Raw genomic sequence first — 24,224 nt, forward strand, 5'->3', positions numbered from 1 at the left:
TCTACACTCAAATCACGAGGGACCAGCCTCTATAGGTGGAGGACCACGCGGATAGTTCCTTCATCAAGTCATTGATACAGATAAGAAATTTTAGCCATAGCCTTTCAAGCTTTCATAATAAGCTTATAAGCTTCAAAAAGAAGCTTATTAAAAGCTTCATTAGTTGTTTTATTCCGCCTGCGGCGGTAGTATGAAGTGGCCGCCACCGATTCCGCCGAAAACGTCCTCTGGTCCACGAAAATTAAGCTTAGTCATTAAAGCTTAAAACTCTAAGTTCGCTAAGTTGCCCAAGTCATCAAGGTCCTACAAGTCATCTTCAACAATTACCATAGCGGCAGTTCGTATTCAGCGACACACGACTCACTCTGGAAGTCCATGTTCACACTTGCCGTCTTGCTGAACCAGTTTCAGCAAAAGCAGAAGTTCACACACAGACTATACGCAGTCTATACGCAACACTATTTTCTTGGAAGATGATTGCGACGTTGAATTTCACAATCGTAAAGGAGAGATACTACAAAAGCCAAACTAAATATATATATATATATACAAGCCTTGTAAACCCACCATTAAGCTACGCTCATCCCGCTAACAAGGTTTCGAGTGTGTGACGTCTTTTGGAATTTCGCAGGATGACTGAACAAAACATAGACGATCTTATGGCTGAAGGTAATCTACCCAAACCAACAATGGAGTAAAAGTTGGATTTGATTATAATGCAGTTACAAGAGGAATGAAGAGCACGACAAGCTTTGCAAGCTCAATTGGCCAATCTGCAATGATCTACTACCGACCAAGATGGATCGCAACCTGAAGATCTTACATAACGTACCATCGATGCGACACTTGAAGCCCAATCCATTCGCAAAGAAACAAAGATAAGTAAAAGAAACTTCAAATTTCGTACTTTCAATGGATCACGCGATGGAAAGACTGTTCTTGCTTTTATCAGTCAATTTGATGATTATTTCCATGAAGAAACATATGCTGAGAAAGACAAAATTAAATGTGTCACTAACCATTTAGTTGACCGAGCATCCTTATGGTGGACTGTGGTCCGCAAAAGCGTTGATTGTCCCACTACTTGGGAAACTTTCCAAAAAAAAATTTTGCAGAATTTCCTTCCTCCTCAATTCCACGAAAAAGCCATCAAGCAATGGGATCTTCTATAACAAAGGGATCACGAACCTATTTTCCAATACATTGAATGTTTCTAGAATGCTCTATTACAACTACGTATGCTCGAAGATGTACCTGAAGCAACTCATAAACGCAAGTTTATGTCTGGCCTACTTGGACATTTCTATGCGGAAATCAATATGTTCAAGCCAACAACCCTTGAAGATGCAATTTCCTTGGCCCATGACACTGAAGACAAAATTCGCGGATGAGACAAGCGACCACAACAATTTCCAACTAATGGTAACTTTGGTTCCAAACAATTCAATTCAAATTTTCGAAGATTCAATCAAAGTCGTTTCCTTCCATCTTCATTCCATAAATCTTGGGCACGACCACCTACCTTGCCATCTAACACAAATCCAAACCCTAAGCCATCTCCACAGTCAAATCCCAACATTCCTAAACTTCCTGCCATTACCAATAATGTATCCAAAGCCAAACCCATAGTTTTTTACAAATGTCATCAACCTGGACATCTAGCAGCCAATTGTCAATCTAAAAAGCCATCCGTCCATATCAATTATCTCGGAGCAATAGAATATGAAGAACGTGAGGAAATGTCACACTTTATAGAAGAAGATAACGACATTGGTACTACTTCAGATACTTTGCCAGGTATGCCAACTCCCCATTCTTTATTAACAATGAAATGTTTTGTGCATGGTAAAGAAAAGACTATTTTATATGATGATGGGAGCACACATGACTTTATTTCCGTAAAATTAGTCAAAGAATTGAATTTACATACTGTTTCTACACATTATCGCATCAAGGCTGCATTCCTAGGTATGAGATATAATGGAACACAAGAGGTGCATAATTTAGAAATTAAAATTGGTGAATATACTGAACGAAGAAATTTCTTAATTGTACCTTTGCAGTCTAGTGATATTATCTTAGGTATGCCTTGGCGTCATCAATACAATCCTAATATAGATTATTCTACGCATTCAATTAAAATTTATTTTCAAGGAAAACAAATCACACTGCATGGTATGCACGCTTCCAATAATTTTCCATTGCTTACTCATACTCAGGCTAAACGTGCATTACGTAAAAGTAGCAAATCCTATTTAATATGGGTGAATGAACTTCAAACTAAAGAAAAACATATGCATCCTAGGCATACACAATTTATTGCCCAATTTCAAGATTGTTTTGCTATTGATTTACCACCTGGATTACCACCTTCACGAATTGAAGATCATAAGATAGATTTAAATCTTGGAACAGTACAACCACCATGTAAAGCACCATATAGACATAACCAAATTGAACAGAAAGAAATTCAAAATCAAATAGAAGAATTGCTTAACAGAGGATTAATTAGACCTAGTAGTTCTCCATTTGGTGCACCTGTCTTATTAGTGAAGAAGAAAAATAATACATATCGCATGTGCATTGATTATCATACCCTAAATAAAATTACTGTTAAGAATAGATATCCGATTCCTAGGGTAGATGATCTTATGGATAAGCTACAAGGATCTGCCATATTCAGTAAGATAGATCTTAAATCTGGATATCATCAAGTAAGAATGGAAAAATTTGATATATTCAAAACTGCATTTAGAACACAATTTGGACAATATGAATTTCTGGTTATGCCTTTCGGTCTAACTAAAGCACCAGCCACATTCAGTCGTATGATGAATCGCATATTTCTGAAACATCAGCATTGTGTCATTATTTTCTTTGATTACATATTAGTTTTCAATAAAAATGAGAATGAGCATTATGAATATTTGTCTTTAGTTTTTAAGTTATTAAATGACAATCAATTATATGCTAATCTAGAAAAGAGTGAATTTTTCGAAACAGAAATTGAATATCTAGGACATATTATTTCATCAGAAGGTATTAAAGTCGACCCTAAAAAGATAGAGGCAATCTTAAATTGGCCCATACCCAAAAATGTGAATGAATTACGTTCTTTTCTAGGTCTTGCTAGCTTTTACAGAAAATTTGTGAGGAATTTCTCATTACTTGCATTACCTTTGATAAAACTCTTAAAGAAGGGTATTGTGTATAACTGGTCTGACAATCAACAAAAGTCCTTTGATTTGCTAAAACATGCTTTAACTCATGCTCCTGTATTACAATTACTTGACTTCAATAGACCATTCTTCTTAGTAGTTACTGACGCTAGTGGATCTGGAATATGAGCAGTTCTTATGCAAGATTCTCATCTCATAGCTTACTCTAGCTACAAACTCAAACCATCTGAACTTAAATATTCTACCTATGACAAGGAATTGTTAGCTATAGTACAAGCCTTACATCAATGGAAACATTATTTAATGGGATCTAAATTTATGATCAAAACTGACCAACAAAGCATTAGACATCTCCTTAGTCAACCACAAATATCTGACCGACACATTAAATGGGCCGCTTTTATTCAAAGTTTTCACCCCATTATACAATATCAACCTGGAAAAGAGAATGTTGTTGCTGATGCTTTGAGTAGAAGACCGACAGTTCAAAATATTTCTGTGATATCATTTGATTCCCTTATTCCTATGAAAGATACTTATCATCAGGATCCTACTTTTCAAGCTGATTGGAATAAATTAGTTGCAAATAATTGGATTCCTATTGATTCATTGTCTTACAATAATGGATTTATGTTTTATGAAAAAATATTATGTGTGACTGTTCCATTTCAATCATTTGTTTTGCATGAAATTCATTGTCCCCCATATCAAGGTCATAGAGGAATTATATCTACTTTGCGTATATTGATTGAAGATTTTTATTGGCCAAATATGGACATTGATGTATCTAACTTTATATCTGAATGCTTAGTTTGTCAACGAGTTAAAAGACATCATGGTAAACAATATAGTTTACTAATGCCATTATCCATTTCATCACGACCATGGTGGGAACAGATTTCAATGGATTTTATCACTGGTCTATCTAACACTAAAGCTAACCATGATATGATTTGGATTGTTGTAGACAGGTTTAGCAAATAAGAATATTTTATTCCATGCAAGAAAACTTTAACTGCATCTCAAGCTACTCAATTATTTTTGAAAACTGTTTTCACTAACCATGGTTTACCAAAAGTCATTATTTCTTATCGTGATTCTAGATTTTGCAATAATTTTTGGATTACTTTGTTTGCTAACTTAAGAATAAAGAGTGATTTTTCATCTGCATTTCATCCTGAAACAAATGGTCAAATAGAAGCTACTAACAGTACTATTTTAGATCTTTTGCGTGCTTACACCATTTCAAAACCACATACATGGGATACATATCTTCATTTACTTCAGTTTGCATATAATAACACACCACATACAGCTACAAAGAAAGCACCATTTGAAGTTATTTATGGATATCGATTGCCTACACCTGTTACATCATCATCAAACAAAATTCAAACTGATGATGATATTGCTAACATGCATGCTACTATTTTTGATGAAGTTAAAGATATGATTGCCAATGCCCAGCAATTATATACAAAACAAGTAAAAAAGAAAAGACAAGCTATGAATTTTAAAGTTGATGATTATGTTTGGTTATGAATTGAAAAACGCAGATTACAAAGTGTAGATAAACACCCAATTGTTAAATTAGCACCTAGATTTTATGGACCATTCAAGATCATACACAAAATCAATGACAATGCATTTAAACTAGAATTACCACAACATTGGAAAATCCACAACACCTTCCACATCAGTTTATTACGACCTTTTAGAGGACAACTACATGTACACACTGTCTATGAAAACCCTCCTTTGCTAGATGATGAAACTGAAATCCTTGAGCCTGAAACTATTATAGATACTGACTTTATGACCACTAGAACTGGCCGTAGATATTCTAGATATTTGGTTAAGTTTAAGAATCATTTTGTTGAAGAGGCCCAATGGATGCACGCTAGAGACCTAAATGCTTTCCCCACATTGTTAGCTCCACATTGAGCTAATAGCAATTGAGGACAATTGCTATCCCACCCCGGGGGTATGATGCCAGGAGGCATATTCCAGGTGGATTCCGTGAGGTTTTGCGGTGGATTCCGTAAAATTTTGATTACCAGGGTTCATACACAAAGCGAATTCTTTGTGCGAGAAGTCGATGGGGACGCCTACCCTTTTCAGGCGTTTTGTTAATTTAATGTGTAAGTGGGTGATTCCATTGCAGGTGATTCTGCAAAATACATATTTAAATTAATAAACATTTATGAGTTTAGAGTGCGCACTCCTAATAAATTAAGGTTATTATTGATTTCTAACCAATTTATTTTTGTAACTGAAGAATGCTAGGTATTCACTTTTGTCGGTTTAATTGTATTATTTTTTGTAACAATTGTGAATGCTTCAGTTGATATGTAAAGCAAGCAGCGGTGGCAGTGGGAAGCATTGGAGGATAGCATGTATTCAAATTATCATCAATTTTTTATGGGCACATATCTTAGGCATGGCATCCATATTTTGACGTGCTTTTTTATTAAAGCGCTTGATATTTGGTGCACGATTTAAATACTTGTATTGGATATTGTATTTGGGTACCGCCTGACTTCTTGGGCACCCAATAGCTTTAATTCTTTAGTGGCACAAAAGTAAACACAAAAGCTAAAGCGTGCTATTTTGTAAATTGGGCTATTTCTTAAGCTTGAATATGAATAATATATAAAATACATGCTTTGTGGAGCGCTCACACAAGGCATGGGGGGAGATTGCACCCAATTGGTCTCTTGTTCATGTCGTGCAAGCTTTCTTCATTGGTTTTTGTGTAAAAAGTAGAGTTCTTTTGTTCTTGGGGACCTTCTCACACTCACTACGCGTGCATACGGCAACCGATCTGTGCACTAATGGGTACCTCAATAGTATACCATTCCCTTGCTACCTTTACAAAATCTCCTCAAACTCCTTCAAGCATACCAAGTTTGTGAGATGATGAGGAAGCAATACTACCTCCTAAAGATCAAGATACTCCTCCTAGATAGGCACTTGAAAGGTTGTGGCATATAGTGTTAGGGAGGACATTCCTATTGCAAAGTGTAAGAATTCCATCAAAGAAATCTCTAAACTTTAACCCTTTACCACCTCTAAGGAAGCCCAAAAAGCAAAACATAATGAATCCACATCAGCTTGTCAACCCAAAGATGAGAGCTTCTAAGTTTTCACAAGAAAAGAAGGAAGATCCTAATTGCCATTTGGCTCAGTTTGAGACACGATGGACAAAAAATGGATTCAATAAGATGTAAGGATATCAAGTTAAGAAGTAGTAGTTTGTAGTAACTTTGTAGGTGAAAGTCATGGACTAGTTTAGCAGTTATGGTATGGTAGCATTTAATATATATGATGAATTAAAGGCTGCATTAGGTAGCTTCAAGAAAGATAAAACTCCTAGAGACATCTTGAGAAAGATTAAGAAGATTAAACATAAAAATATGCTAGTTGAAGATTATGCTCAAAAGTTTAAGAACATGCTTAATAGGTTGGATGTTGCAAATGCACCATCAATAGAGATGCTGATTACTTATTTCATCAAGGGTGTGAGGGGTAAAATCAAGAATCCAATTGCTAATGTGGAGATTGGTTAGAATGATACACTAGATAATATGATTAGGGCTTGCTATGAGGGTGGAGAGAAGGCTTAGTACTTCTAGATCAAAGACCCGTAAAGATGGTAATTCCTTAGATTCAAATTCAAACTCAAATTCAGATTCAGGATCAAAAAGTGATAGTGAGTATGAGGACAATGAGTCAAGTTCAAGATTATGAGATGAACTTAGTGATTCGGATGATGAAGAGTCCACCAAGAAGAAGCACAGGAAGAAGAAGAAGAATTTAGATCCATCCAAGAGCAAGAAGAAAAGGACAAAGGAGAAAATCAAGAAGAAGATTGAGGACAATAAATTAGATAAGAAGATAAAGCAGAAGCTAAAAGTCTTGGGTCTTTCTAAAACTAAGGAGAAGAACAAGTAATGTGAAATATATTAGCAAAATGATCATGAAACTAGAACTTGTTGGTACAATTATAATGTCAAGGTGGGACAGTAGGTGCATGTAATGTAGCCTAGTCCAAGAGTTGTGCAGCCAACTACAATTAATCATGTAATTACTAACACAATGTTTTAGAGACCCTTCGACAAACCTAGACAAATGTCTGCAAGATAGCCATGGGAAAAATTCCAGGCACATCAGCAAACTACTCAAACTAGAGCATGCCATTACTGTGGAGGTCAATGACATTTTGTAGGACAAAATTGTGAAATTTGGACAAGGCATAGGACTGAGAAAGGAATTCCAGTAGTAGCAAGGACCCACAATGATGAAAGACTTGCATGAGCACCTCATCAAAAGCATCCACCTACCTTGATAGTAGCAATCCTAATATAACTACTTGACCAAGATGAGGAAAGGCAACCTCCTGAAAGAGGCAAATACTATTGTTTATGAGAGTATTAATCAAGAGCAAGATCAAGGGTAGAGAAGGTATTAGGTAACACTAATGCTATAAGTATGCATGTCCATTGTGATTGGTCTTGTATTAAAGTAGAGGATTGTCCTGAAGAAGCTATGGTACTAGCGGTTACAATAAGCCAACCTGGTTTGAAACTTGATTGGCAAGAACAGGAGAAAGACAAGAAAAAGGCAACTAAACAAGTTAAGAAGCTACAGAAAATGGCAAGAAAAGTAATGCTTGAGAAGTTTTATGATTAGGAGGGACAAGGTACCGTAAATCCTAATCAGCAAGATCAGTATCTTGAAGATAAAACTTTAGGAAAGTTTCAGGAAGGAGGCTCAAAAGAGTTATTCCAAGCACTAGCAAAATGCTCTTTGTAGTAAACCTTGGACCAGATCTTAGATTTAATACATGGGTCCACAACTAAGGTGCTCTTGAAGATTTGACAAAAAAAATAGGAAGTTCTTGAAGGCAAATCATTTTCGGATTAGGCAATTCTTGAATGTCAGACAGTAATACCCACACAAGTAAAAGTTGTGGATTATCACGTTCCAACTATTCAAGTTGAGTATGCAAAAAAGAAGCATATTTGGGGAAGAAAACTTCAAGCAAGTTCTTGTCAAGTTGTGCAAAGAGTTTTAGGATATTTTTGCTTGAGATTATACGAATATGAAGAGGTTTAATCTAGTAGTGTCCCAGCATAGGATCAACTTATAAAAAGATGATAAGCCAATCATTCAAGAGGTATAGAATGAACCCAAACTATGCATGTCAAGGATTATAGGAAATTGAATTTAGCTACCATTATTAGCCCCTTCTCGATTCCTTTTTGTGGGAGCTTTCGCTCAGCCGCCAAGACCCTCGGACTGCTTATTGTTTCAAGCGTTCCAAGCGAGCTCTAATGGCTATCTCTCACCTAGCCGACGCGCCGTCGATCCTACGAGTGTAGTGAGCTTACCTTGATGCTCGATCGAGTACCCTCCTCTCTCTTGCATTCCGGTAGCTCCACGATCCTAGATGCTAGCACAAGCATCCTCAAGCCTCCTCCATCTCCAAGTTCCATCCTCCATAGCCATGCGCGCAAGAGAAGAGAAGGGAAGAGAAGAGAAGAAGAGGAGAGGAGATGGTGAAGAGCTTCACCCTCTTGATCCCTCACCCTCACACACACTCACTCCCTCACACTCTCACACTCCCTCTCTCAAGAGCACACACAAGCAAGAAGGAGAGAAGAAGAGAAGAAGAAGTGGACTCCTTTTGCCACACACCAAAGAACGAGCTTCTCATTCATTTTTCAACTTTATATACAAGACCCTAAATCCCTTCCGTGCGGTCATCCCCTTTTCCTCTTTTACATGGCCGGCCGTAGCCTAGGCCCTCTTTCCCATTTCCCACCATTCTAATTTACCCTATTCCTATAATGCATACACTTTGCACAGGAGCGAGCCTGGCACTCTTTTACACAGATTTGGGGGCGCTCCCCTATTTTGATGGTGCGCCTTTTCCTCTTTTATTGCCGTGGCCCCACACCGAAGCCTTTTGAGGGTCGTGTCCGAATATTTGAATTTTTCAGGGATTGGTTGCCAGTCAAGGCACCTTTTTTGCTCTTGCGCCTTTTTTGCTCTTTTTCCTTATTCCCAGTTTCTGCTCCTCTGTGCTGCGGTAATGTGGTCGGATAGATGGTAACATTACCCCCCTCCTAGCCAAGTGCCAGTCCCATGGCACTGCAGTGGGACAAGGGGCATGTTAGGTCAGCTAGTAGGCGGAACAGGTAGGTGGGTGGTTAGGGATGATGACTAGGAGCGAGTCCGGTGTATGGTAAGCTCCATGGAGACACTCGGCATCTATCACACAGTTGTAGCCGGTCGTCTTGTGAGCAGGAGAAGCGTTGGAAGCAATGCAATGATGGTGTGGGGGAATTTATTCTCGTAAAAACCCTTTGAACTCGGTTTGGCTTGAACCTCGTGGCTTTGATTGAAGATTTGTGCCTTGGATTCGAAGGTCCTCGAGCCGGTGGAATCAATAAGCTATCTGTGGATCTTGAGGCGTAGGGCATGGATCGTTGGACGATACATGTCCAAGATCTATGCCAATGGCGGACTCACCTTGAGCTGGTTCGATCATAGTGGCCTTCAGCATCACGCGGGCGGTTGGAGGCCTGCACGCTTTGGATCATTGAGGGGTGCCAGGGGTGACGGTCTTCCATGGGTAGCCAGCTTCTGAGAGTCGATATATCCTGCAAAAAAATTGTGCCCTCCCTAAGGGGTGTGCTGCTTGTCGTGTAGTGTGTTGTGCTCGTGACCGTGAAACTGGGAGATGGGTCTAACCTTGGGCGAGCCCTTGGTAACGTCCCACACTTGAGGACCTAGCTGGTGCTTCGTCGGTGATGCGGTGTGAGCCTTAGGGTGACAGGTCTGAAAGTCCTGCCTTGATGTGCCCTAGGTGTGAAGTGGGGGAGGGGGCAAGGGAGATCCCTAGGTGCTCTTTTTTTTTTTGGATGAGACATAGGCCCAAGTATCTTAGTCGGAATGAGGAGGAGAAGGTGGGTGGAGAGACTTGCTAAAAAATTGGTGACTCTGCATGTAATTCTTTAGATTCATACGGACATGTAGGGAGGTAGTGGAGAGGAAGGGGTGGTTGCATCTAGTGAACTGGCTGTCATTCATGTCCTCTAGGAGGGCTAGGCAAAAAAAAGGGAGGAGGGTAGCCCTCATCATGAGAGAGCCATGGCACAATTATCTATAGCATTAGGGTCGAAGAATAGGGGAGGCAGGCCACGCTCTTGTGGAGTCAAGTCCTGCTTAAGGAGTAGCCTAAGTAGCCTAAGATAGTTATAGGTGGTTATGAAGGCGGGGTCAGGGCATGAGGAAAAATCCGCAAGGAAGCGCATCATGGATTCGTCTAGGCTTTCTACGGTAAAAAGAAGGGCGTGTCGAAGAATGCTACAGTGGAGTTATAAATGACAGGGCAGTCATAGTGCCCGTGGAGGGTGGCATCAAAATCTACGCCTACCCTTCGAGGGTACGCCATATAAGTAAGGTCATTCCGCTCGAACGACAGGGTATTACAAAAAGCCATCCAGGCGAGCATGCTTATGTCGCATACTCGTCTCCTGCACAGGGGTTGGTCCCTATAGTTTTGTACGATGTAGGGGATTTCAAAAACTTTATCGTGCCAGTAGTCGTCCGGTTCGGTGCCCCAAGATGTTGGGGTCTTTTCCCTCTCTTCTAGCCATCTTATCCCCAGCCGGCCACTGACTGCGAGCACCTCATCCATCACTTTGAGGGGCAGGACCCTCTACAGACTGTTGAGTAGGAGGAAACTGAAGGAGAATGGCTCCTTTGCTAGTTCCTGCACCTCCCACACCACCAGTTCTGCATGGAATCCCGCCGGGAGATCATCTGGGCACGGAGGGAGAGGCGCGGACGGTAGCATAGCTGGTTTGGCTCTCAGCTTCTGTCTGGTCTCCTCCACCAGCTTTTTTCGCCTTTCTTTAGAGATGGCTTTTCTTTCTGCAGCTGGGTCTGCTTGTGGTGGATCTTGGGCCTGTGGCGAGGGGGGTTGCAGGACCACATCTTCCCTGAAGCGGTTCACATCGATTTTTAGCTCGGCTTCTTCCCCCTGCCGTTCTGCGAGTTCTACTTCTTCCTGGAACCTGAGGGCATCTATTTCCTAGGGGGTCAGGCCGGCTCTCGTCAGGTATTTTCGTTGTTCCTCCAGACTCAGCCTCATCTCTGCCGGCAGTGGTGGCATCAGCAGTCCAGCGTGTAGAGCTCTTCTCGCCATGCCAAGCTTCCTCTGTACTGCTTCCAGCGACTCTCCTTGTGTTGTGTGGGTGGCGTCCAAGATGGTGTCGAGGAAGATCTTCTGTTGAGCGCTGAAGGCCACTTGGACTGCCTCTGCCTTGCTCTCCGTAATGATTTTCTCTTTTTCTGTTAAAGCAAGGCGGTGCGCCAGTGTCTTCACCTTCCTCTCCGCAATGATTTTCTGTCCATAATCCTCTAGTTCCATGACCAGCCTCTCTTGTTCTTGTCGTTCATAGGTCAGCTGATCTGTTAGACGCTTGAGCTCCTCCTCCTGCTCCTCCATGCCTCGCTGCCTTTCTTCATCCCTAGCATTCAGCTCCTCCCTAAGTGCATCCACCTTAGCAGATGTTACAGCAAGCTCCTCGTACTACCCTATGAGAAGCTTGTGCCCTCTTTGCATGTTTACTAACTCTTGCGTCTCATTCTCGAGTAACTGCCTCCAATGTTCCTCCCTCTCATCCCTAGCCTTCAGTTCTTGTTTCAGCTCTGCAATTTCGCGCTGCTGCAAGGCTACCATTCTTGTCTTGTCCAACTGGAAGGTGGCCATGGTTTCCTTCTCGGCTGCCAACTCCGCCATGGCTGTTTTGTGTTCCTCCTTCGCTCTCTCCAACTGGGAGAGCAGCTCAGCGACATTCGTCGTAATTAGCTGGTGGCATCATCGTTGCGTGAATAGGTGAGGTGGAGGCTTCAACTTTTTGCTTTTTGGGTTCCTGCGTGGACTCTGCATCTGCGGCTAGCCTTTTCTGTCCTGTGGCCGTAGTTTTCGTGCTCCGCCCCTGGCCCATTTCTTTGTTGATAAAATATTGCATCCACGCCACAAATTCGACACATCAGCGCTAGTGGGGATGCTGGGGGTGACGGTGGGGAGTTCCGTGGGAGGTACTAGGAGGGTAGGGATTGGATGAAGCGGGACCTTGCCTTTGCCTTCGGAGACTGGGGGTGGCACGAATTCTGGCGCCTGTGTGTTGGATCCAAGCCCCTCCTCTCTGCATGGGCTTAGGTTCCTTAGCTCTTCCGCTTTGCACTGCTATTCAATGGACCGTCGCGTGGCCTCCGTCAGGTCCTCCTCTTCTTTCCTTCGCAGCTCCTCCTCTTCTTCCTCCGCTTTCCTCTTCCTTTCCTTCTGCTCCTCCTGATTTTTTCTCTTTTTGTTATTTTTCCCTCCTTTTCTCTACTTCCGCTTCTTGTTTGGATGCCTCCTTGGCTTTCTGCAACTTCTCTCTTTCCCTCTGCTCCTCCTGCTTTTTCATCCTTTCTCTCTCTTTTGCTTCTTTCAGGGACTCCTTCTTTGCCCTTTCCAAGTCCTCCCTTTCTTTCTTCTTGCCTTCATCACCCTTTTTCTTCCCCTGCGCCGCCTTTTTCTTCGTTGTTCTGATTGCCCTCTTACTAGTTGGTCCTTCCCCTTCTTCTTCTGTCTCTGTTCTGTCGTGGACCTGTCCTTGTCTTGTCGAGGGGGTGACTTCTCCGACGTTTCTCCTTCTCCCTCCTCCGGCTCTCGTGCTGCCTTTACTGCCTCCTGAATTAGTGCAGTTAAGACTCCTCCGTAGCCGATGAAAGAGGACTTGGAGGAGGCTTTCTTCCTTTCCGTTACCTTAGAAGCAGGAGAATCTCCTGCTGTTGGTGCACTTCCCAGGGCTAGTGCCTTGGCTGCTTGATCGATAGTCTTCCGCACATAGCCATTCCAATCCACCTCATCTAGAGTGTGGGCTGCTACATTCTCCAACATGGGCACACTAATCCAATGCATTAAGAAGTTGTATCGTTGGCTAGAGAAGAGCACGTGCACCAATTTGGCCTGCAGCCTGGCGTCAGTGTCGGGGATGTCTTGGATGCTTATGCCGTCATTTGTAAGTACCTCTTCCTTATTCATTTTTAGCAAGGCCTAGACATCCCTTTTTTGCCGCCTTTCTGTCCTAGGTGCCAATCCTAGAGCCTTTTCCACCAGGACTGGGTCCAATCGGACCGGTACCTTCTTTGCGCCCTCTCCTCGGCCTACTATTACAGTGCCCGCTTCCTGGTCCGAATTGTATGTCCTGAGGAATTCCACACATTTGAAGTGATCAGGTTCCTGCGAGAATTTTTCAATATATTTTGTCAGGTTGCACTGTTCCACCACCCTTCTGGCTGCCTCCTCCTTCGCCACCACGACTCCGATGTTGTGGATGGTTCGGAACTTTAGCTGGCCGAAGGTGCGGTTTTCCAATTGGATGCAATATAGCTCCCTTTTCTCGTCAGTGAATGGGAGTCAGTGGGCGCGGTCTTGCTGCGACATTTTCTGCTCCTGCCATAATTCATAACTTCCGTTAGTATTTTCCACATGGCACTTTGCTATTTTTAAACTCTTAACTGAATTTTTGGAAGCCATTTTTCTCATACTAATGCTTAAGTCCCCCTTTTTATTCATTTTCTATCTAATTCCTTCCACCGTATTTCCCACTTTTCTTTTTATCGGGTTTCTCACGTACATACTTTTTACCGGGTTTCCCACGTACATACCACCTTCCTTCCGGCTGATAGAAGAATCCTTCCTAGGATTGGGAGTTAAAGGGTGGCGTTGGTGCTGTTGGGGTAGGAGTTTACGTGTGAAGAAGCCACGTGTAGAATCGTGGGTTGTATTCTATTTGCGCATGACAATCGAGAGCAGCCGGTTGGATAGAGACCTGGGAGATGTAGGTCAAGACATCATGAAAGAGATCCCCAGTATTAAGGCGGCTGGCGACATGTAATTCCTCTTTGGTGAGGAGTTGGTCAATATAGGGGTGGGTGAGCACATGGTCGTCGTCCAATTGCTGATTGCAGGTGATGGCCAAAACCCTAAACGAGATGGGTGCCACATAAGTGGGGTCGTATTCAATGGTTTTAATTGCCCTGCGTTGCTCAGCATTGGTCATTACTCGACAACCTTTTTTCTCCCATTGGATTCGCAGAGCAAACCACTGCTGTAAGAACGTGGAGGGCGAACTTGCCATCTGCATGAGCTCGTGCATCTCGTGTTCAGGAACAGAGCGGGGAGGCTTTCGATAAGAAGTGACTAGGCATCTGAGCTCCGCTTGCTCCTTTGAGATTTCATTGTTAGCTATGAGTTCAGCAGCGATCTTGGGGGATTTAGTAGTTATAAGTTCGTATTCCTCCCATGTGCATGGTAATGCACGAACCTGCAAAGCAAGGGTTCGGTCAAGGAGGCCTAAGTCTAGCCTCTCATAGCTTCTAGTGAATGTGGTGAAAGTGTCATCCAACATCATGATGCAGGTTATTAAGTCATCCCCAGAGGTCGCGGCAAGGTTAGCCAAGGAGAGGAAAGGTCGGACCTCATACGAGGGTCTAAGATCTGCTGGTGGGGATGGTGCAACTGGACTGGATAGTGGTGACTCCTTCCGCGGTGTCACAGGTTGAGCTTTGTACGCAGAAGCACATTGAGGTGCTGCAGGGAGCTTTGGGGGCCTGGGGGTTGGGCTGGGTTGTGAGTGAGCAGTCATAGGGCTTTTTAAGCCCTCTGGGTTAAGCAGGTTTAAGGCTTGTGGCGGTTGCTTGGGTCAATAGATGAGTTGAGGCTTACTAGCCATTGCTGGCAATGGTGTGCTGATTATGTGCTGGTTACCCCGTGTGCAAGCCTTCCTTTCTAAGGCGATATCACTTGTAGATGAGCTTTTTAGCCGGCCATTTTTAGGCACCCAAATCCAGGGGTTGCCCTTGTAGTATCCTTGTGTCCGCAAGAGATCCTTACGAATCCATCACAGCATGGTCATTTGTCTATGGCAATAGCGTCTATACTGCCTCCTAGGCCGGAGCGGCTGACGTTTCTGGTGGTTAGTGTCCCGTTTGGGCGGTGTACCTGAATGCGGTTCCTGCAGTTTTGGCACCCACATAAGTCTGGGCTCCTTGGCCTTGTGAGCATTCTTGGTGGGTTTGGGCCTTGGGTCGAGTGCGTGGCACGAAGCCACAGGTTTCGCCCATTTAGACTGTGTCTGGGGTGTGGTCCTAGGGGTTTCTATCGGTGGCGTCGTGATGGTGGAGGAATCCTGACAGCCCTTGTTGAAGGTCATTACTATACGGGTGCTGCCGATGGCAAGATGAATGCGGTTTAGGTTATAATCCACATTACAGTGCGTTAGCTTCTTGAAGGTGCGACCCAATAGTGACACATTACCGGCTTCTTTAGTGTTAGGCAACATGTGGAAGAAGGCTGGTAAACTTTCAGTCTCGATGGAAACAAGTGCCTTGCACTTCCCTAGGAGTGAATAGGCAGCACCCCCAAAAGGGGTGAGGCTGGCATTAGTGGGCTGTAGCGTCTGTTGACCAATGCATGTCCAATGGTCATGCGTCAAGATGTTGTAGTCGGCCCCTTCATCAATCAAGGCGTCAAAGGAATACACCGTGCCTGCTGTGACTGTGATTCATAGATACGCCGGTGCTACTGCTTCCTCGTCCTGATCTGTAAGATCGGTCACAGTTGCCATTCGGACGTTCAACGGGCTTAGCATGGGTGGCTCATGTAATGGATGGAAAGGAGGATAGTACTTCTTTACACGGCTGCCGTTGTCAAGTGTCTCCAACTCAACATTCCCGGTTCTACCAATCATGCGTACTCTAAAAGGGCCTAGTCCTCGGAACTTCATCTTTTGTTTGTGTCCTTTCACTGAGTATAGCAAAACAAGATCTCCTTGTTCGAAGTCTTGCTGCTTGACATGCTTGTCAAACCACATCTTTTGTCGAGCCTTCTCGCAGATGAGCGCGTGGGTGGCTAGAAGACGAGTCTCTGACAGGCGTTCTAGCTCGGTCAGGCGTTGCGTCCATGCTTCCTTCCCTTCCCATCGTTCTTGGAGTGCTATTCTCAGGGTAGGGACAAAGAATTCTACCGATAGAATTGCTTCAGTGCCATAGGTCAGCCTAAAGGGGGTTTGACCGACGGCTGTTTTATAAGCTGTGCGGTAGGCCCACAAGGCTGCCATCAACTTGTTGTCCCAGTCGCTTCTCGAGGCTGAGACCACCTTAGTCAGGATGTTAATAAGAATCTTGTTAGTCGATTCTGCCTGGCCATTACCCTGAGGGTAGTATGGCGAGGATTTGCGATGGATGATAAGAAAGGTGGATAGGAGATGTGCTATTACTTCGTTGATGAAGTGTGTGCCTTGGTCGCTAACCAGTTCGATGGGGCAACCGAAGCGCGAGATCACTTGCTCCCATAAGAACTTGGCAGTCGTTCTAGCGTCGTTTTTTCGTGTTGCTCTTGCCTCTGCCCATTTCGTGAGGTAATCCGTGGCCACTACGATGTTCTTGGCTTGTGAGTACTGCGCTGCGGGGCTTATTGGTCCTATGAAGTCAATTCTCCATTTTTCGAAGGGTTGGCGAGCAATAATTGGGGTTAACTCCATTTAATCCTTACGAATCGGAACTTTTGCCCGCTGGCACTCGTCACAATGCTTGACAAATCGCTTGGCGTCGCGGAAAAGTGTGGGCCACCATAGTTGGGACTGTAGCACCTTCCGTGCTGTCATGTCTCCGCTAAAGTGTCCACCTGCAATGCCGCTGTGCGCTTCTGAGAGCACATCATGCATCTCATGTTCACACACACACCTTTGCAGCAATCCGTCTTGCCCCAACCTATAGAGTTGGCCTGCAATCAGCTGGTAGGGTTGGAGCTTCAATATCAAGCGCCTAAGTCGCGCCTTTTCTATAGGTCGCTTAGGTAGTCCGTGCTCGAGCACTTGGACTATGTCATCTGCCCAGTATGGCGTCAGATCAGTCTTAAATAGGTCTCTCTCACTGGACAGGTGGAATAGGTGGGCATCAGGTAACTCGTCAATGATGCCTTGTCCAGCGGCTTCTCCTGTGGGTATACGGGACATGTGATCAGCCATGTAATGCTGTTTTCCCTTTTGTACCACCACGGAGAAATCGAACTCTAGGAGCAGGAGGAGCCATCGAGCTATGCATCCTGTAGCACAAGGTTTGTTTACCAAGTAGAGCAGGGCTTGATGGTCCACGAAGAAAATGAAAGGTGTGGCTAGTAGATAGTGCCGGAATTTCTTCACGACAAACACCATGGCTAGTCCCTCCCTTTCTGTTGTTGAATAATTCATCTTCGTCTCAGTGAGTTGCCTGCTAGCGAAGCTCACTGGGTAGTCCAAGTTATGCTCACCCGGTTGGCACAACACTGCTCCTACGGCAAACTTAGAGGCGTCAATGTGTACGTGGAAGGTAGTGGTCCAGTCCGGGGCTCGCAGAATCAGTGCCGTCGTTAGAGACTTTTTCAATTGTTTGTACGCCCGTTGGCATGCTTCGGTCCACTCGAAGATGATTAATAGCTTGTACAATGGCCTAGCGATCAATACGTAGTTCATTACAAACTGCCGATAGTATCCTGTGTGACCTAAGAAGCATTGAACTCCCTTGTAATTACTTGGGGGTGGAAGATCAATGATAACCCTGACCTTCGAGAAGTCCGTGGCAATGCCGTTTTTTGACACCACGTGTCCTAAGATGCATCTGTGCTTCACCCAAAACTGGCATTTCAAGGGGTTCAGGGAGAGGCGATATAAGCGACACCATTCAAAGACCGTGCAGAGTTTGTCTAGGTGTTCAATCCAGGTTGAATGGACACGCAGGTCATCAACAAAGACCTCCAACTCCTTGCGAAGCATGTCCTTGAATATGGTGCACATAAGGCTTTGAAAGGTGGCCGGGGCATTGGTTAACCCAAAGGGCATGACTACGTAAGCAAAGACGTCCCACTCAGTGGCAAAGGCGGTCTTGTGCCTGTCTGCAGGATGCACTTGCACCTGGTTGTACCCCGAGAAGCCATCCAGGAAACTGTAGGCTTCCTTACCTGCCACCCTCTCAAGCATGTGCTCGGTGTATGGCAAGGGGTAATTGTCTCTCTTTCTAGCAGCGTTCACCTTCTTGTAATTGACGCACACTCGAATCTTGCCGTTTTTCTTCATCACAATGACTATGGGTGACAGTCTGTGTGCTCAATTTCGTAAATGAATCCAGCTCTCATCAGCTTGTCGATTTCCTCCTTGACAGCATGAGCGTGCTTTGGATTCATGGGGTATGGTCGCTGCTTGGCCAGCATTGCATCCGATGTCATGGGTATGTTGTGAGTCACAACACTCGGATCTACCCCTCGCAGCTCATCTAAGGACCAAGCAAATACGTCTATGTACTCTTGCAAAAGAGTGACAAGATTGAACTCCTCTTTCAAGTCCTCGGCAATGAACACCGGTCGGGGTACTTCCCCTCCCAAGGCTAGGTTTACCTCCTTGACCTTGGCTGGCCCTTCGATTGGTTCGCTTGTTTGCCCTTGGTGCTTGGCACCTAGCAGAACCACTATCCTATCCCCTTTTTTGAATTTAGTGAAGCGTTTAGGGAGGTCTTGCGGCTTTCTGTGTTCCTCTGATCGTGCATCCTTGGGGCGCTTTGCCTCATCCTGGCGCAACCGTCAGTGCCTCAGGTGGACAGGTAAGTCTCCCTTGGTGTGTCTGGTCATGGGTGGCCTAGGGATTTCTGGGTTGCTATCAGAAGTAACTTCCGATTCGGAGTTAAACCCTCCATTTTCACTAGTAGAGGTGGTCTCCCCTGGTGGCCGCAGTTCAGATGGCGATTCGGTTCTAAGCAGTGATGTCGTTCCTGGTTGGGCTAGGCCGGCTTGCTCAAGGTCTATTGCTCCTATGCATTCCAACCAAGCACGATCACATTTCGTACACATGACTCCTTGGTCCATTCTAAGGGCCTATCTCCTCTGCGGCTTGGTGTCTGCCCGTATCTGCTCAATTTCTCATCCTTCAGTGTCGTACTCTATGGTATCCACTTCACCCTCACTTTCATCACCGAAGGATTGGGAATCTTCGTATTCATCACATGAATCTTTATCGCTCGACTGCTCATCGTCTCCCAAGGCTTGCTCTGTGTCGTCTCATTGGTCAGGGACCAAGGCCCAGTTATACCTGAGGTTCAGCTCGTGCACGCTGGTCCACTTCCACTCGGACTCCTCCAAGCAGTCCTGGAGCAGCTTGAAGTTGGCGGTTGCGTTGCTTGCTAGCCGGTCCGTTAAGTACTCCAGTATTCCCTGGAGTTCCCTTTTGTTGGAAGGCACTTGGAAGGTAATAAGCTCAAACCCTCCATGAGGGCTTGCTGCCATCATATAGAGTGGTGTAGGAAGTGTTCCATTTTCCTTGCCGACCGTTTTGATGGCTTGCTCGTATGCCTCCTGGTCGGAGAACGGTAGGTCAATTGTAGTGAGGACGTGCATCCAATCCCGCTCATCCTCTGGGTATGGGATATACTTGGTCAAGGACTCATAGGGCTTCCTGACCTTAGTGTTCCCTTTGAGCATAGCAGAGATGGCATCCAGGTCGATTGGTGAGGTCTTCCAAGTGTCCATTTCTATTTGTACGGCATTAGTTCTATTGCCAAGGAAGATCAAGCCATTACCCCAATCTTCGATGACTCTAGCGTTGCGCATCCAGGGTCGGGCTAATAGGACATCGTAGTCCACTCCCTTCATGACTATAAAGTCAACGGAGAACTGGACTCCTGCGATCTTCACTGGCCAATTTTTCAGGACCCCGAATGGTTTCACTCTCATACCATTTGCTAGCGTGACGTTAAACCTAGCAGCTTCAACAGGTGGGTTTCCCCAAGTTTGCAGCACTGCGTGGCTAAGCACACTAACCCCATCTCCCGTGTCTATGATTCCCTTCCTTGTTGAGTCACCCAGGGCTAGGACCGGCAGGACTGCGTGCATCTCAGATCCTTCCCAAAAGGCGTTGACGTGCAAAGATTTAGGTACAGAGTGCAGCGTGAGACTGAGCAATTGTGTTTCTACATCCTGGTCTTGTGGGTCTACCGTGACATGCTCTTGTGAGCCCTCAACCCACTGCTTAAGGTCTTGCCATAGGGCAAGGTGCTGCTTAAGCAGATCTCCCTGGCCAAATGTTACAGGAGTGGTCACTAGTGTGGTCAGGAGATTGCTAAATACTCGTCCCTCCTTTAAGCTAGAGTGTCCGGGCCAACGGCCACGGCTGATCTGCGGCTCCGTTGCGTCTAGGCTTGGTCTTAGTGGCACTGTTTGTGGCATAGTAGCCTCGGCCGACTTAGGTGGAGGTGACCTTAGGTGGTGACCTTGGCGTGCTTATGCTGGAGAGATCCTCGATCTCGTCCTCCGTGATGGGTTCCGCATCTTTGAGGTGCTGTTGAGCCTCCCTCACCCATTCCTTCACCTTTTCTATGGCCTCCAATTGTCGCTTGGGGTGCGGGTATTCCCCTATCTTGGCGCTTCCCTTTTCGGCTATCTTAGGGGTTGAAGTTTCTGCCTCCGCGTCTGAGACTTTCTTCCCAATAGTTAAAGTCATAGCACTCTTGGTCTTCAATGCAACCTTAGCGTTCGACCTCTTCTTTTTTCGCCTGCGGCTTTTCTTCCCTATTGAGGCTACGTCCAGGTTGCTAGGTCATGGCAGAGAGATGCCGGCCTGCTTGGTTTGGGCTCGGGTCATAACTCGTAAGGGAATAGGTGTGGCCTCCCCATCGGGGTTTTCGACACCAAACACCCTAATGGGACGGATGGCAAATTAGCTGCGCTAGAGGCCGGCTTCCGCTTTGGGCAATCAACAAAAAGATAGGTGATTCCGCACTCTACGCACCTTTGATCAGCCTTGTCCCTGTTTTTCTGCTCTCTTTTAGGGCAACGCGATGAGACATGACCGGGGTGTCCCTGCTTGGTTTGGGCTTGGGTCATAACTCGTAAGGGAATAGGTGTGGCCTCCCCGTCGGGGTTTTTGACACCAAACAACCCTAATGGGACGGATGGCAAATTAGCTGCGCTAGAGGCCGGCTTCCGCTTTGGGCAATCAACGAAAAGATGGGTGATTCCGCACCCTACGCACCTTTGATCAGCCTTGTCCCTGTTTTGCTGCTCTCTTTCAGGGCAACGCGATGAGACATGACTGGGGTGTCCGCAAGTACAACAAGTGACTGGATCCTGTGGCTGTCCTCCTAGGCCTCTACCCCGTCCTCTTCCCAATGCCATCACCGACACGGGTCGATAATCCATGAGGACCGCATTACCATCGTCGACATGCGAGACGTAAGGGTAAATGTAGGTCTCTTCATCATTTGGCTCCTCCACGTAATGAACTGGAGCGTCGCTCGGTGGGTGGGTCACATAAGGACCAGGCGGTCTAGGAATGCTGGTGGGGTTTATGTCCATTCTAGGGATGGCGGGTTTCATATCGTTAGGTTCGGGTAGAGCCAATGGGGCTCCCCTTTCAAAGAATGGCTGCGGCCTGTTAGCTAGATAAGGCTGGCCGTAGGGTTGTGAGTATGGAAATCTTCTTGGTAGCCTGCATTGTGTGGCATCGTGGCCGAACCTCCCGCAGTTGGCGCAAGGTCTTGACCTAGGGTCTTGACACTCAGCCGGCAAGTGGTTCCCTCCACAGTACACGCACTGGATGTGTGGGTGCGTTGGTCGTCTTAGCATGTCATGTATCTTGGTTAATTCCATCCTGACCTCCGCTAGGCCTTGGTCTGTCTCGGTGGCTTTCCCCTTATCTTGGGGTGATGGGTTCGACCGCTCACTAGAGGCTGGCATTCTCTCTAAACTCTGCGGGTTGGTTTCTTCTAGGTTTGAGCTCCTAGAGCTCCGCTCTTTCAGCTGGTCATCGACTCTGATGGCTTCCTCAAAAACCCTAGCCACCACGTCTCGCTGCAAGCTTGAGTTGCCTGCCAATGCCTTATACAACTCCTCATCTTGAATTCCGCTGATGAATACAGTCGATATTGCCCTGTCAGTCGGTCGCTTGCCTAAAGGGATTCTTTTAAAGAGGCTTCTCACGTGGGTCACATAGTTATGGATGCCCTCCTTCTCCTTCTGCTTGACGTTCATCAAGCGTACTAGCAGGTTGTCAGAGTATCCGGGCTCGGCAAACCTCTTGACAAAAAGATCCTTGAGGTTATTGAAGTTGGCTCGTTCTATGGCATCCAGGCTTGTATACCATGTCCTACCCTTATCGCTTAAGCAAAGTCTGAATGCTTGCGAACGTTGAGTCTGGTCGTTGAGGCCATTGGCTTCGCAGACTTGCTCAAACTGCTCGACAAAGCTATACGGATCGTCATGTGGCTGGTACTTGTCGAGTTGCTTGGCGACAATCGGTATTTTGGTCTGGCTCTTTGAGCCCTGGTTTGCCCCTAACCCTGCAAGCAGCGACGTTGCTAGTACAGTGGCACTCTGCTCTACTACGGTGTTATCGAGCAGTCGTTTATGAGGAGCTCGCTCAGCGTTAGGTCTCCCTCTAGTGCTCTTTCCTGGTCCGCCGTACAGTTCCGGCCAGCCAAGTTTAGCACTCGCTGCACCTCATGCAGCTCCATGCTTTGCCTTAGGCTCCTGGCTTGTTGATCCCTATTATACTCGGCTATGCCTTGTAGGCTAGCCTTCTCTCCTCCTCTAGGTCTGCAATGTTTGCATCTACCGTTCTGCCACGGTGCTCGTACCGGGCATGCGCATCGTAACTGCTCACCATTTGCTGTATAGCATCTAGGAATGCGCTCACGTCGAGCTCCTCGGTAAACCGATGATCTGAGCCTTCCTCCGTCATGGTCGAATTCTTGCGCCTCGCTGCGTTGTCGATCAGGTTGGCTAGTCGTGATAGGTCCTTGTTGTTGGCGCTCCTCGCTTGGTTCTCCTCTACGCTTTGCGTGTCTGTCTACGTCCTGGGTCTTCTCCTATTGGTGGGTTCCTTGAGCGATTTATCTGAGGGAGTTCCCTTGATTACTGAATACAATTCTCAATTTACCGCCACTAGGTGAGTGTGTTGTTCCTCGTGCACTTGTGCCCAATCAGGCTTTCGGTTTCCTTAAGCGTACTTCAAGTGCAAAATTCAATGTGAGTGCAGCAAGCAATTCCTCGGTGCCCCACTCACTCTCGCTCGTTTCTGGCCTGATAGGCTTGTAGGTCCATTTTTCGGCCGTTTAGTCAGGGTTTAGGGTTCCTTGTTTGTTTCCTTGTTCACTTCTAATCGGTTGGGTCTTCGTGGTTCAGCGGCTTGCGTTCTAGTCCGTGGATCCCTCAACTGTCTACCGCCCACCGCTAAGCGGCTGTGTACTACAATTTCTCTTATTCCGGGTGCCAGAATCAAGTTCTGAACGCCCGAAGGGTTTTGACAAGTTGTGCTAATGCGCGTTTGCCAGTCGGGTCAAATTTCTGACAACTTTGACAAAAAGCTGCATTCGGACCAAGTGGTCCGAATTGCAGGGTCCGAGTGGGTCACTCAGACGGGCCGAATGGCATGGGGTCAAGGGCCGAATCTCCAAATCTGGCTTGGATGAGTTTTACTCGGACGGGCTGAATGGCGGGTTTGACAGATTCGGATAGGCTAATTCGGACAAGTCGAACCGCAGTTGGCTGAGGGTCGAATCCCGGGTGTGACCGAGTTCCGATTGTGGAATTCGGACGGGTCGCTCGGACGGGCCGAATGGCGCGAATGTGCCACGTGGTCAAAAAGTTTTGGCTCGGACGGTCCGAGGAGGGTCTCTCGGACGGGTTGACTCAGACAGGATCGAGTGCCAACTAGGGTTCTGGCCGAGTGGCCGAATGGCAAGGGGCCGAAGGCCGATTTTGGGCCTCGGCCCAGAAGCAATAGCTCGGACGGGCCGAAAACGGCGCGACGAAAACCGCGCGATGCCAATCTTTCCCGATTCTTATGATTTACTCAACCATTACAAACACAAACCTCCAGATACCATCTAGGGCGTTTGAGGGAGGGATTGATATACCTGAATGGGTCGGTGAGTGCATCGATGCTGCGATCAATC

Source organism: Lygodium microphyllum, chromosome 18 (assembly GCF_053477565.2).
Source record: "Lygodium microphyllum isolate KBCC chromosome 18, Lygodium_microphyllum_v1.1.10, whole genome shotgun sequence".
Classification (NCBI taxonomy): Eukaryota; Viridiplantae; Streptophyta; class Polypodiopsida; order Schizaeales; family Lygodiaceae; genus Lygodium; species Lygodium microphyllum.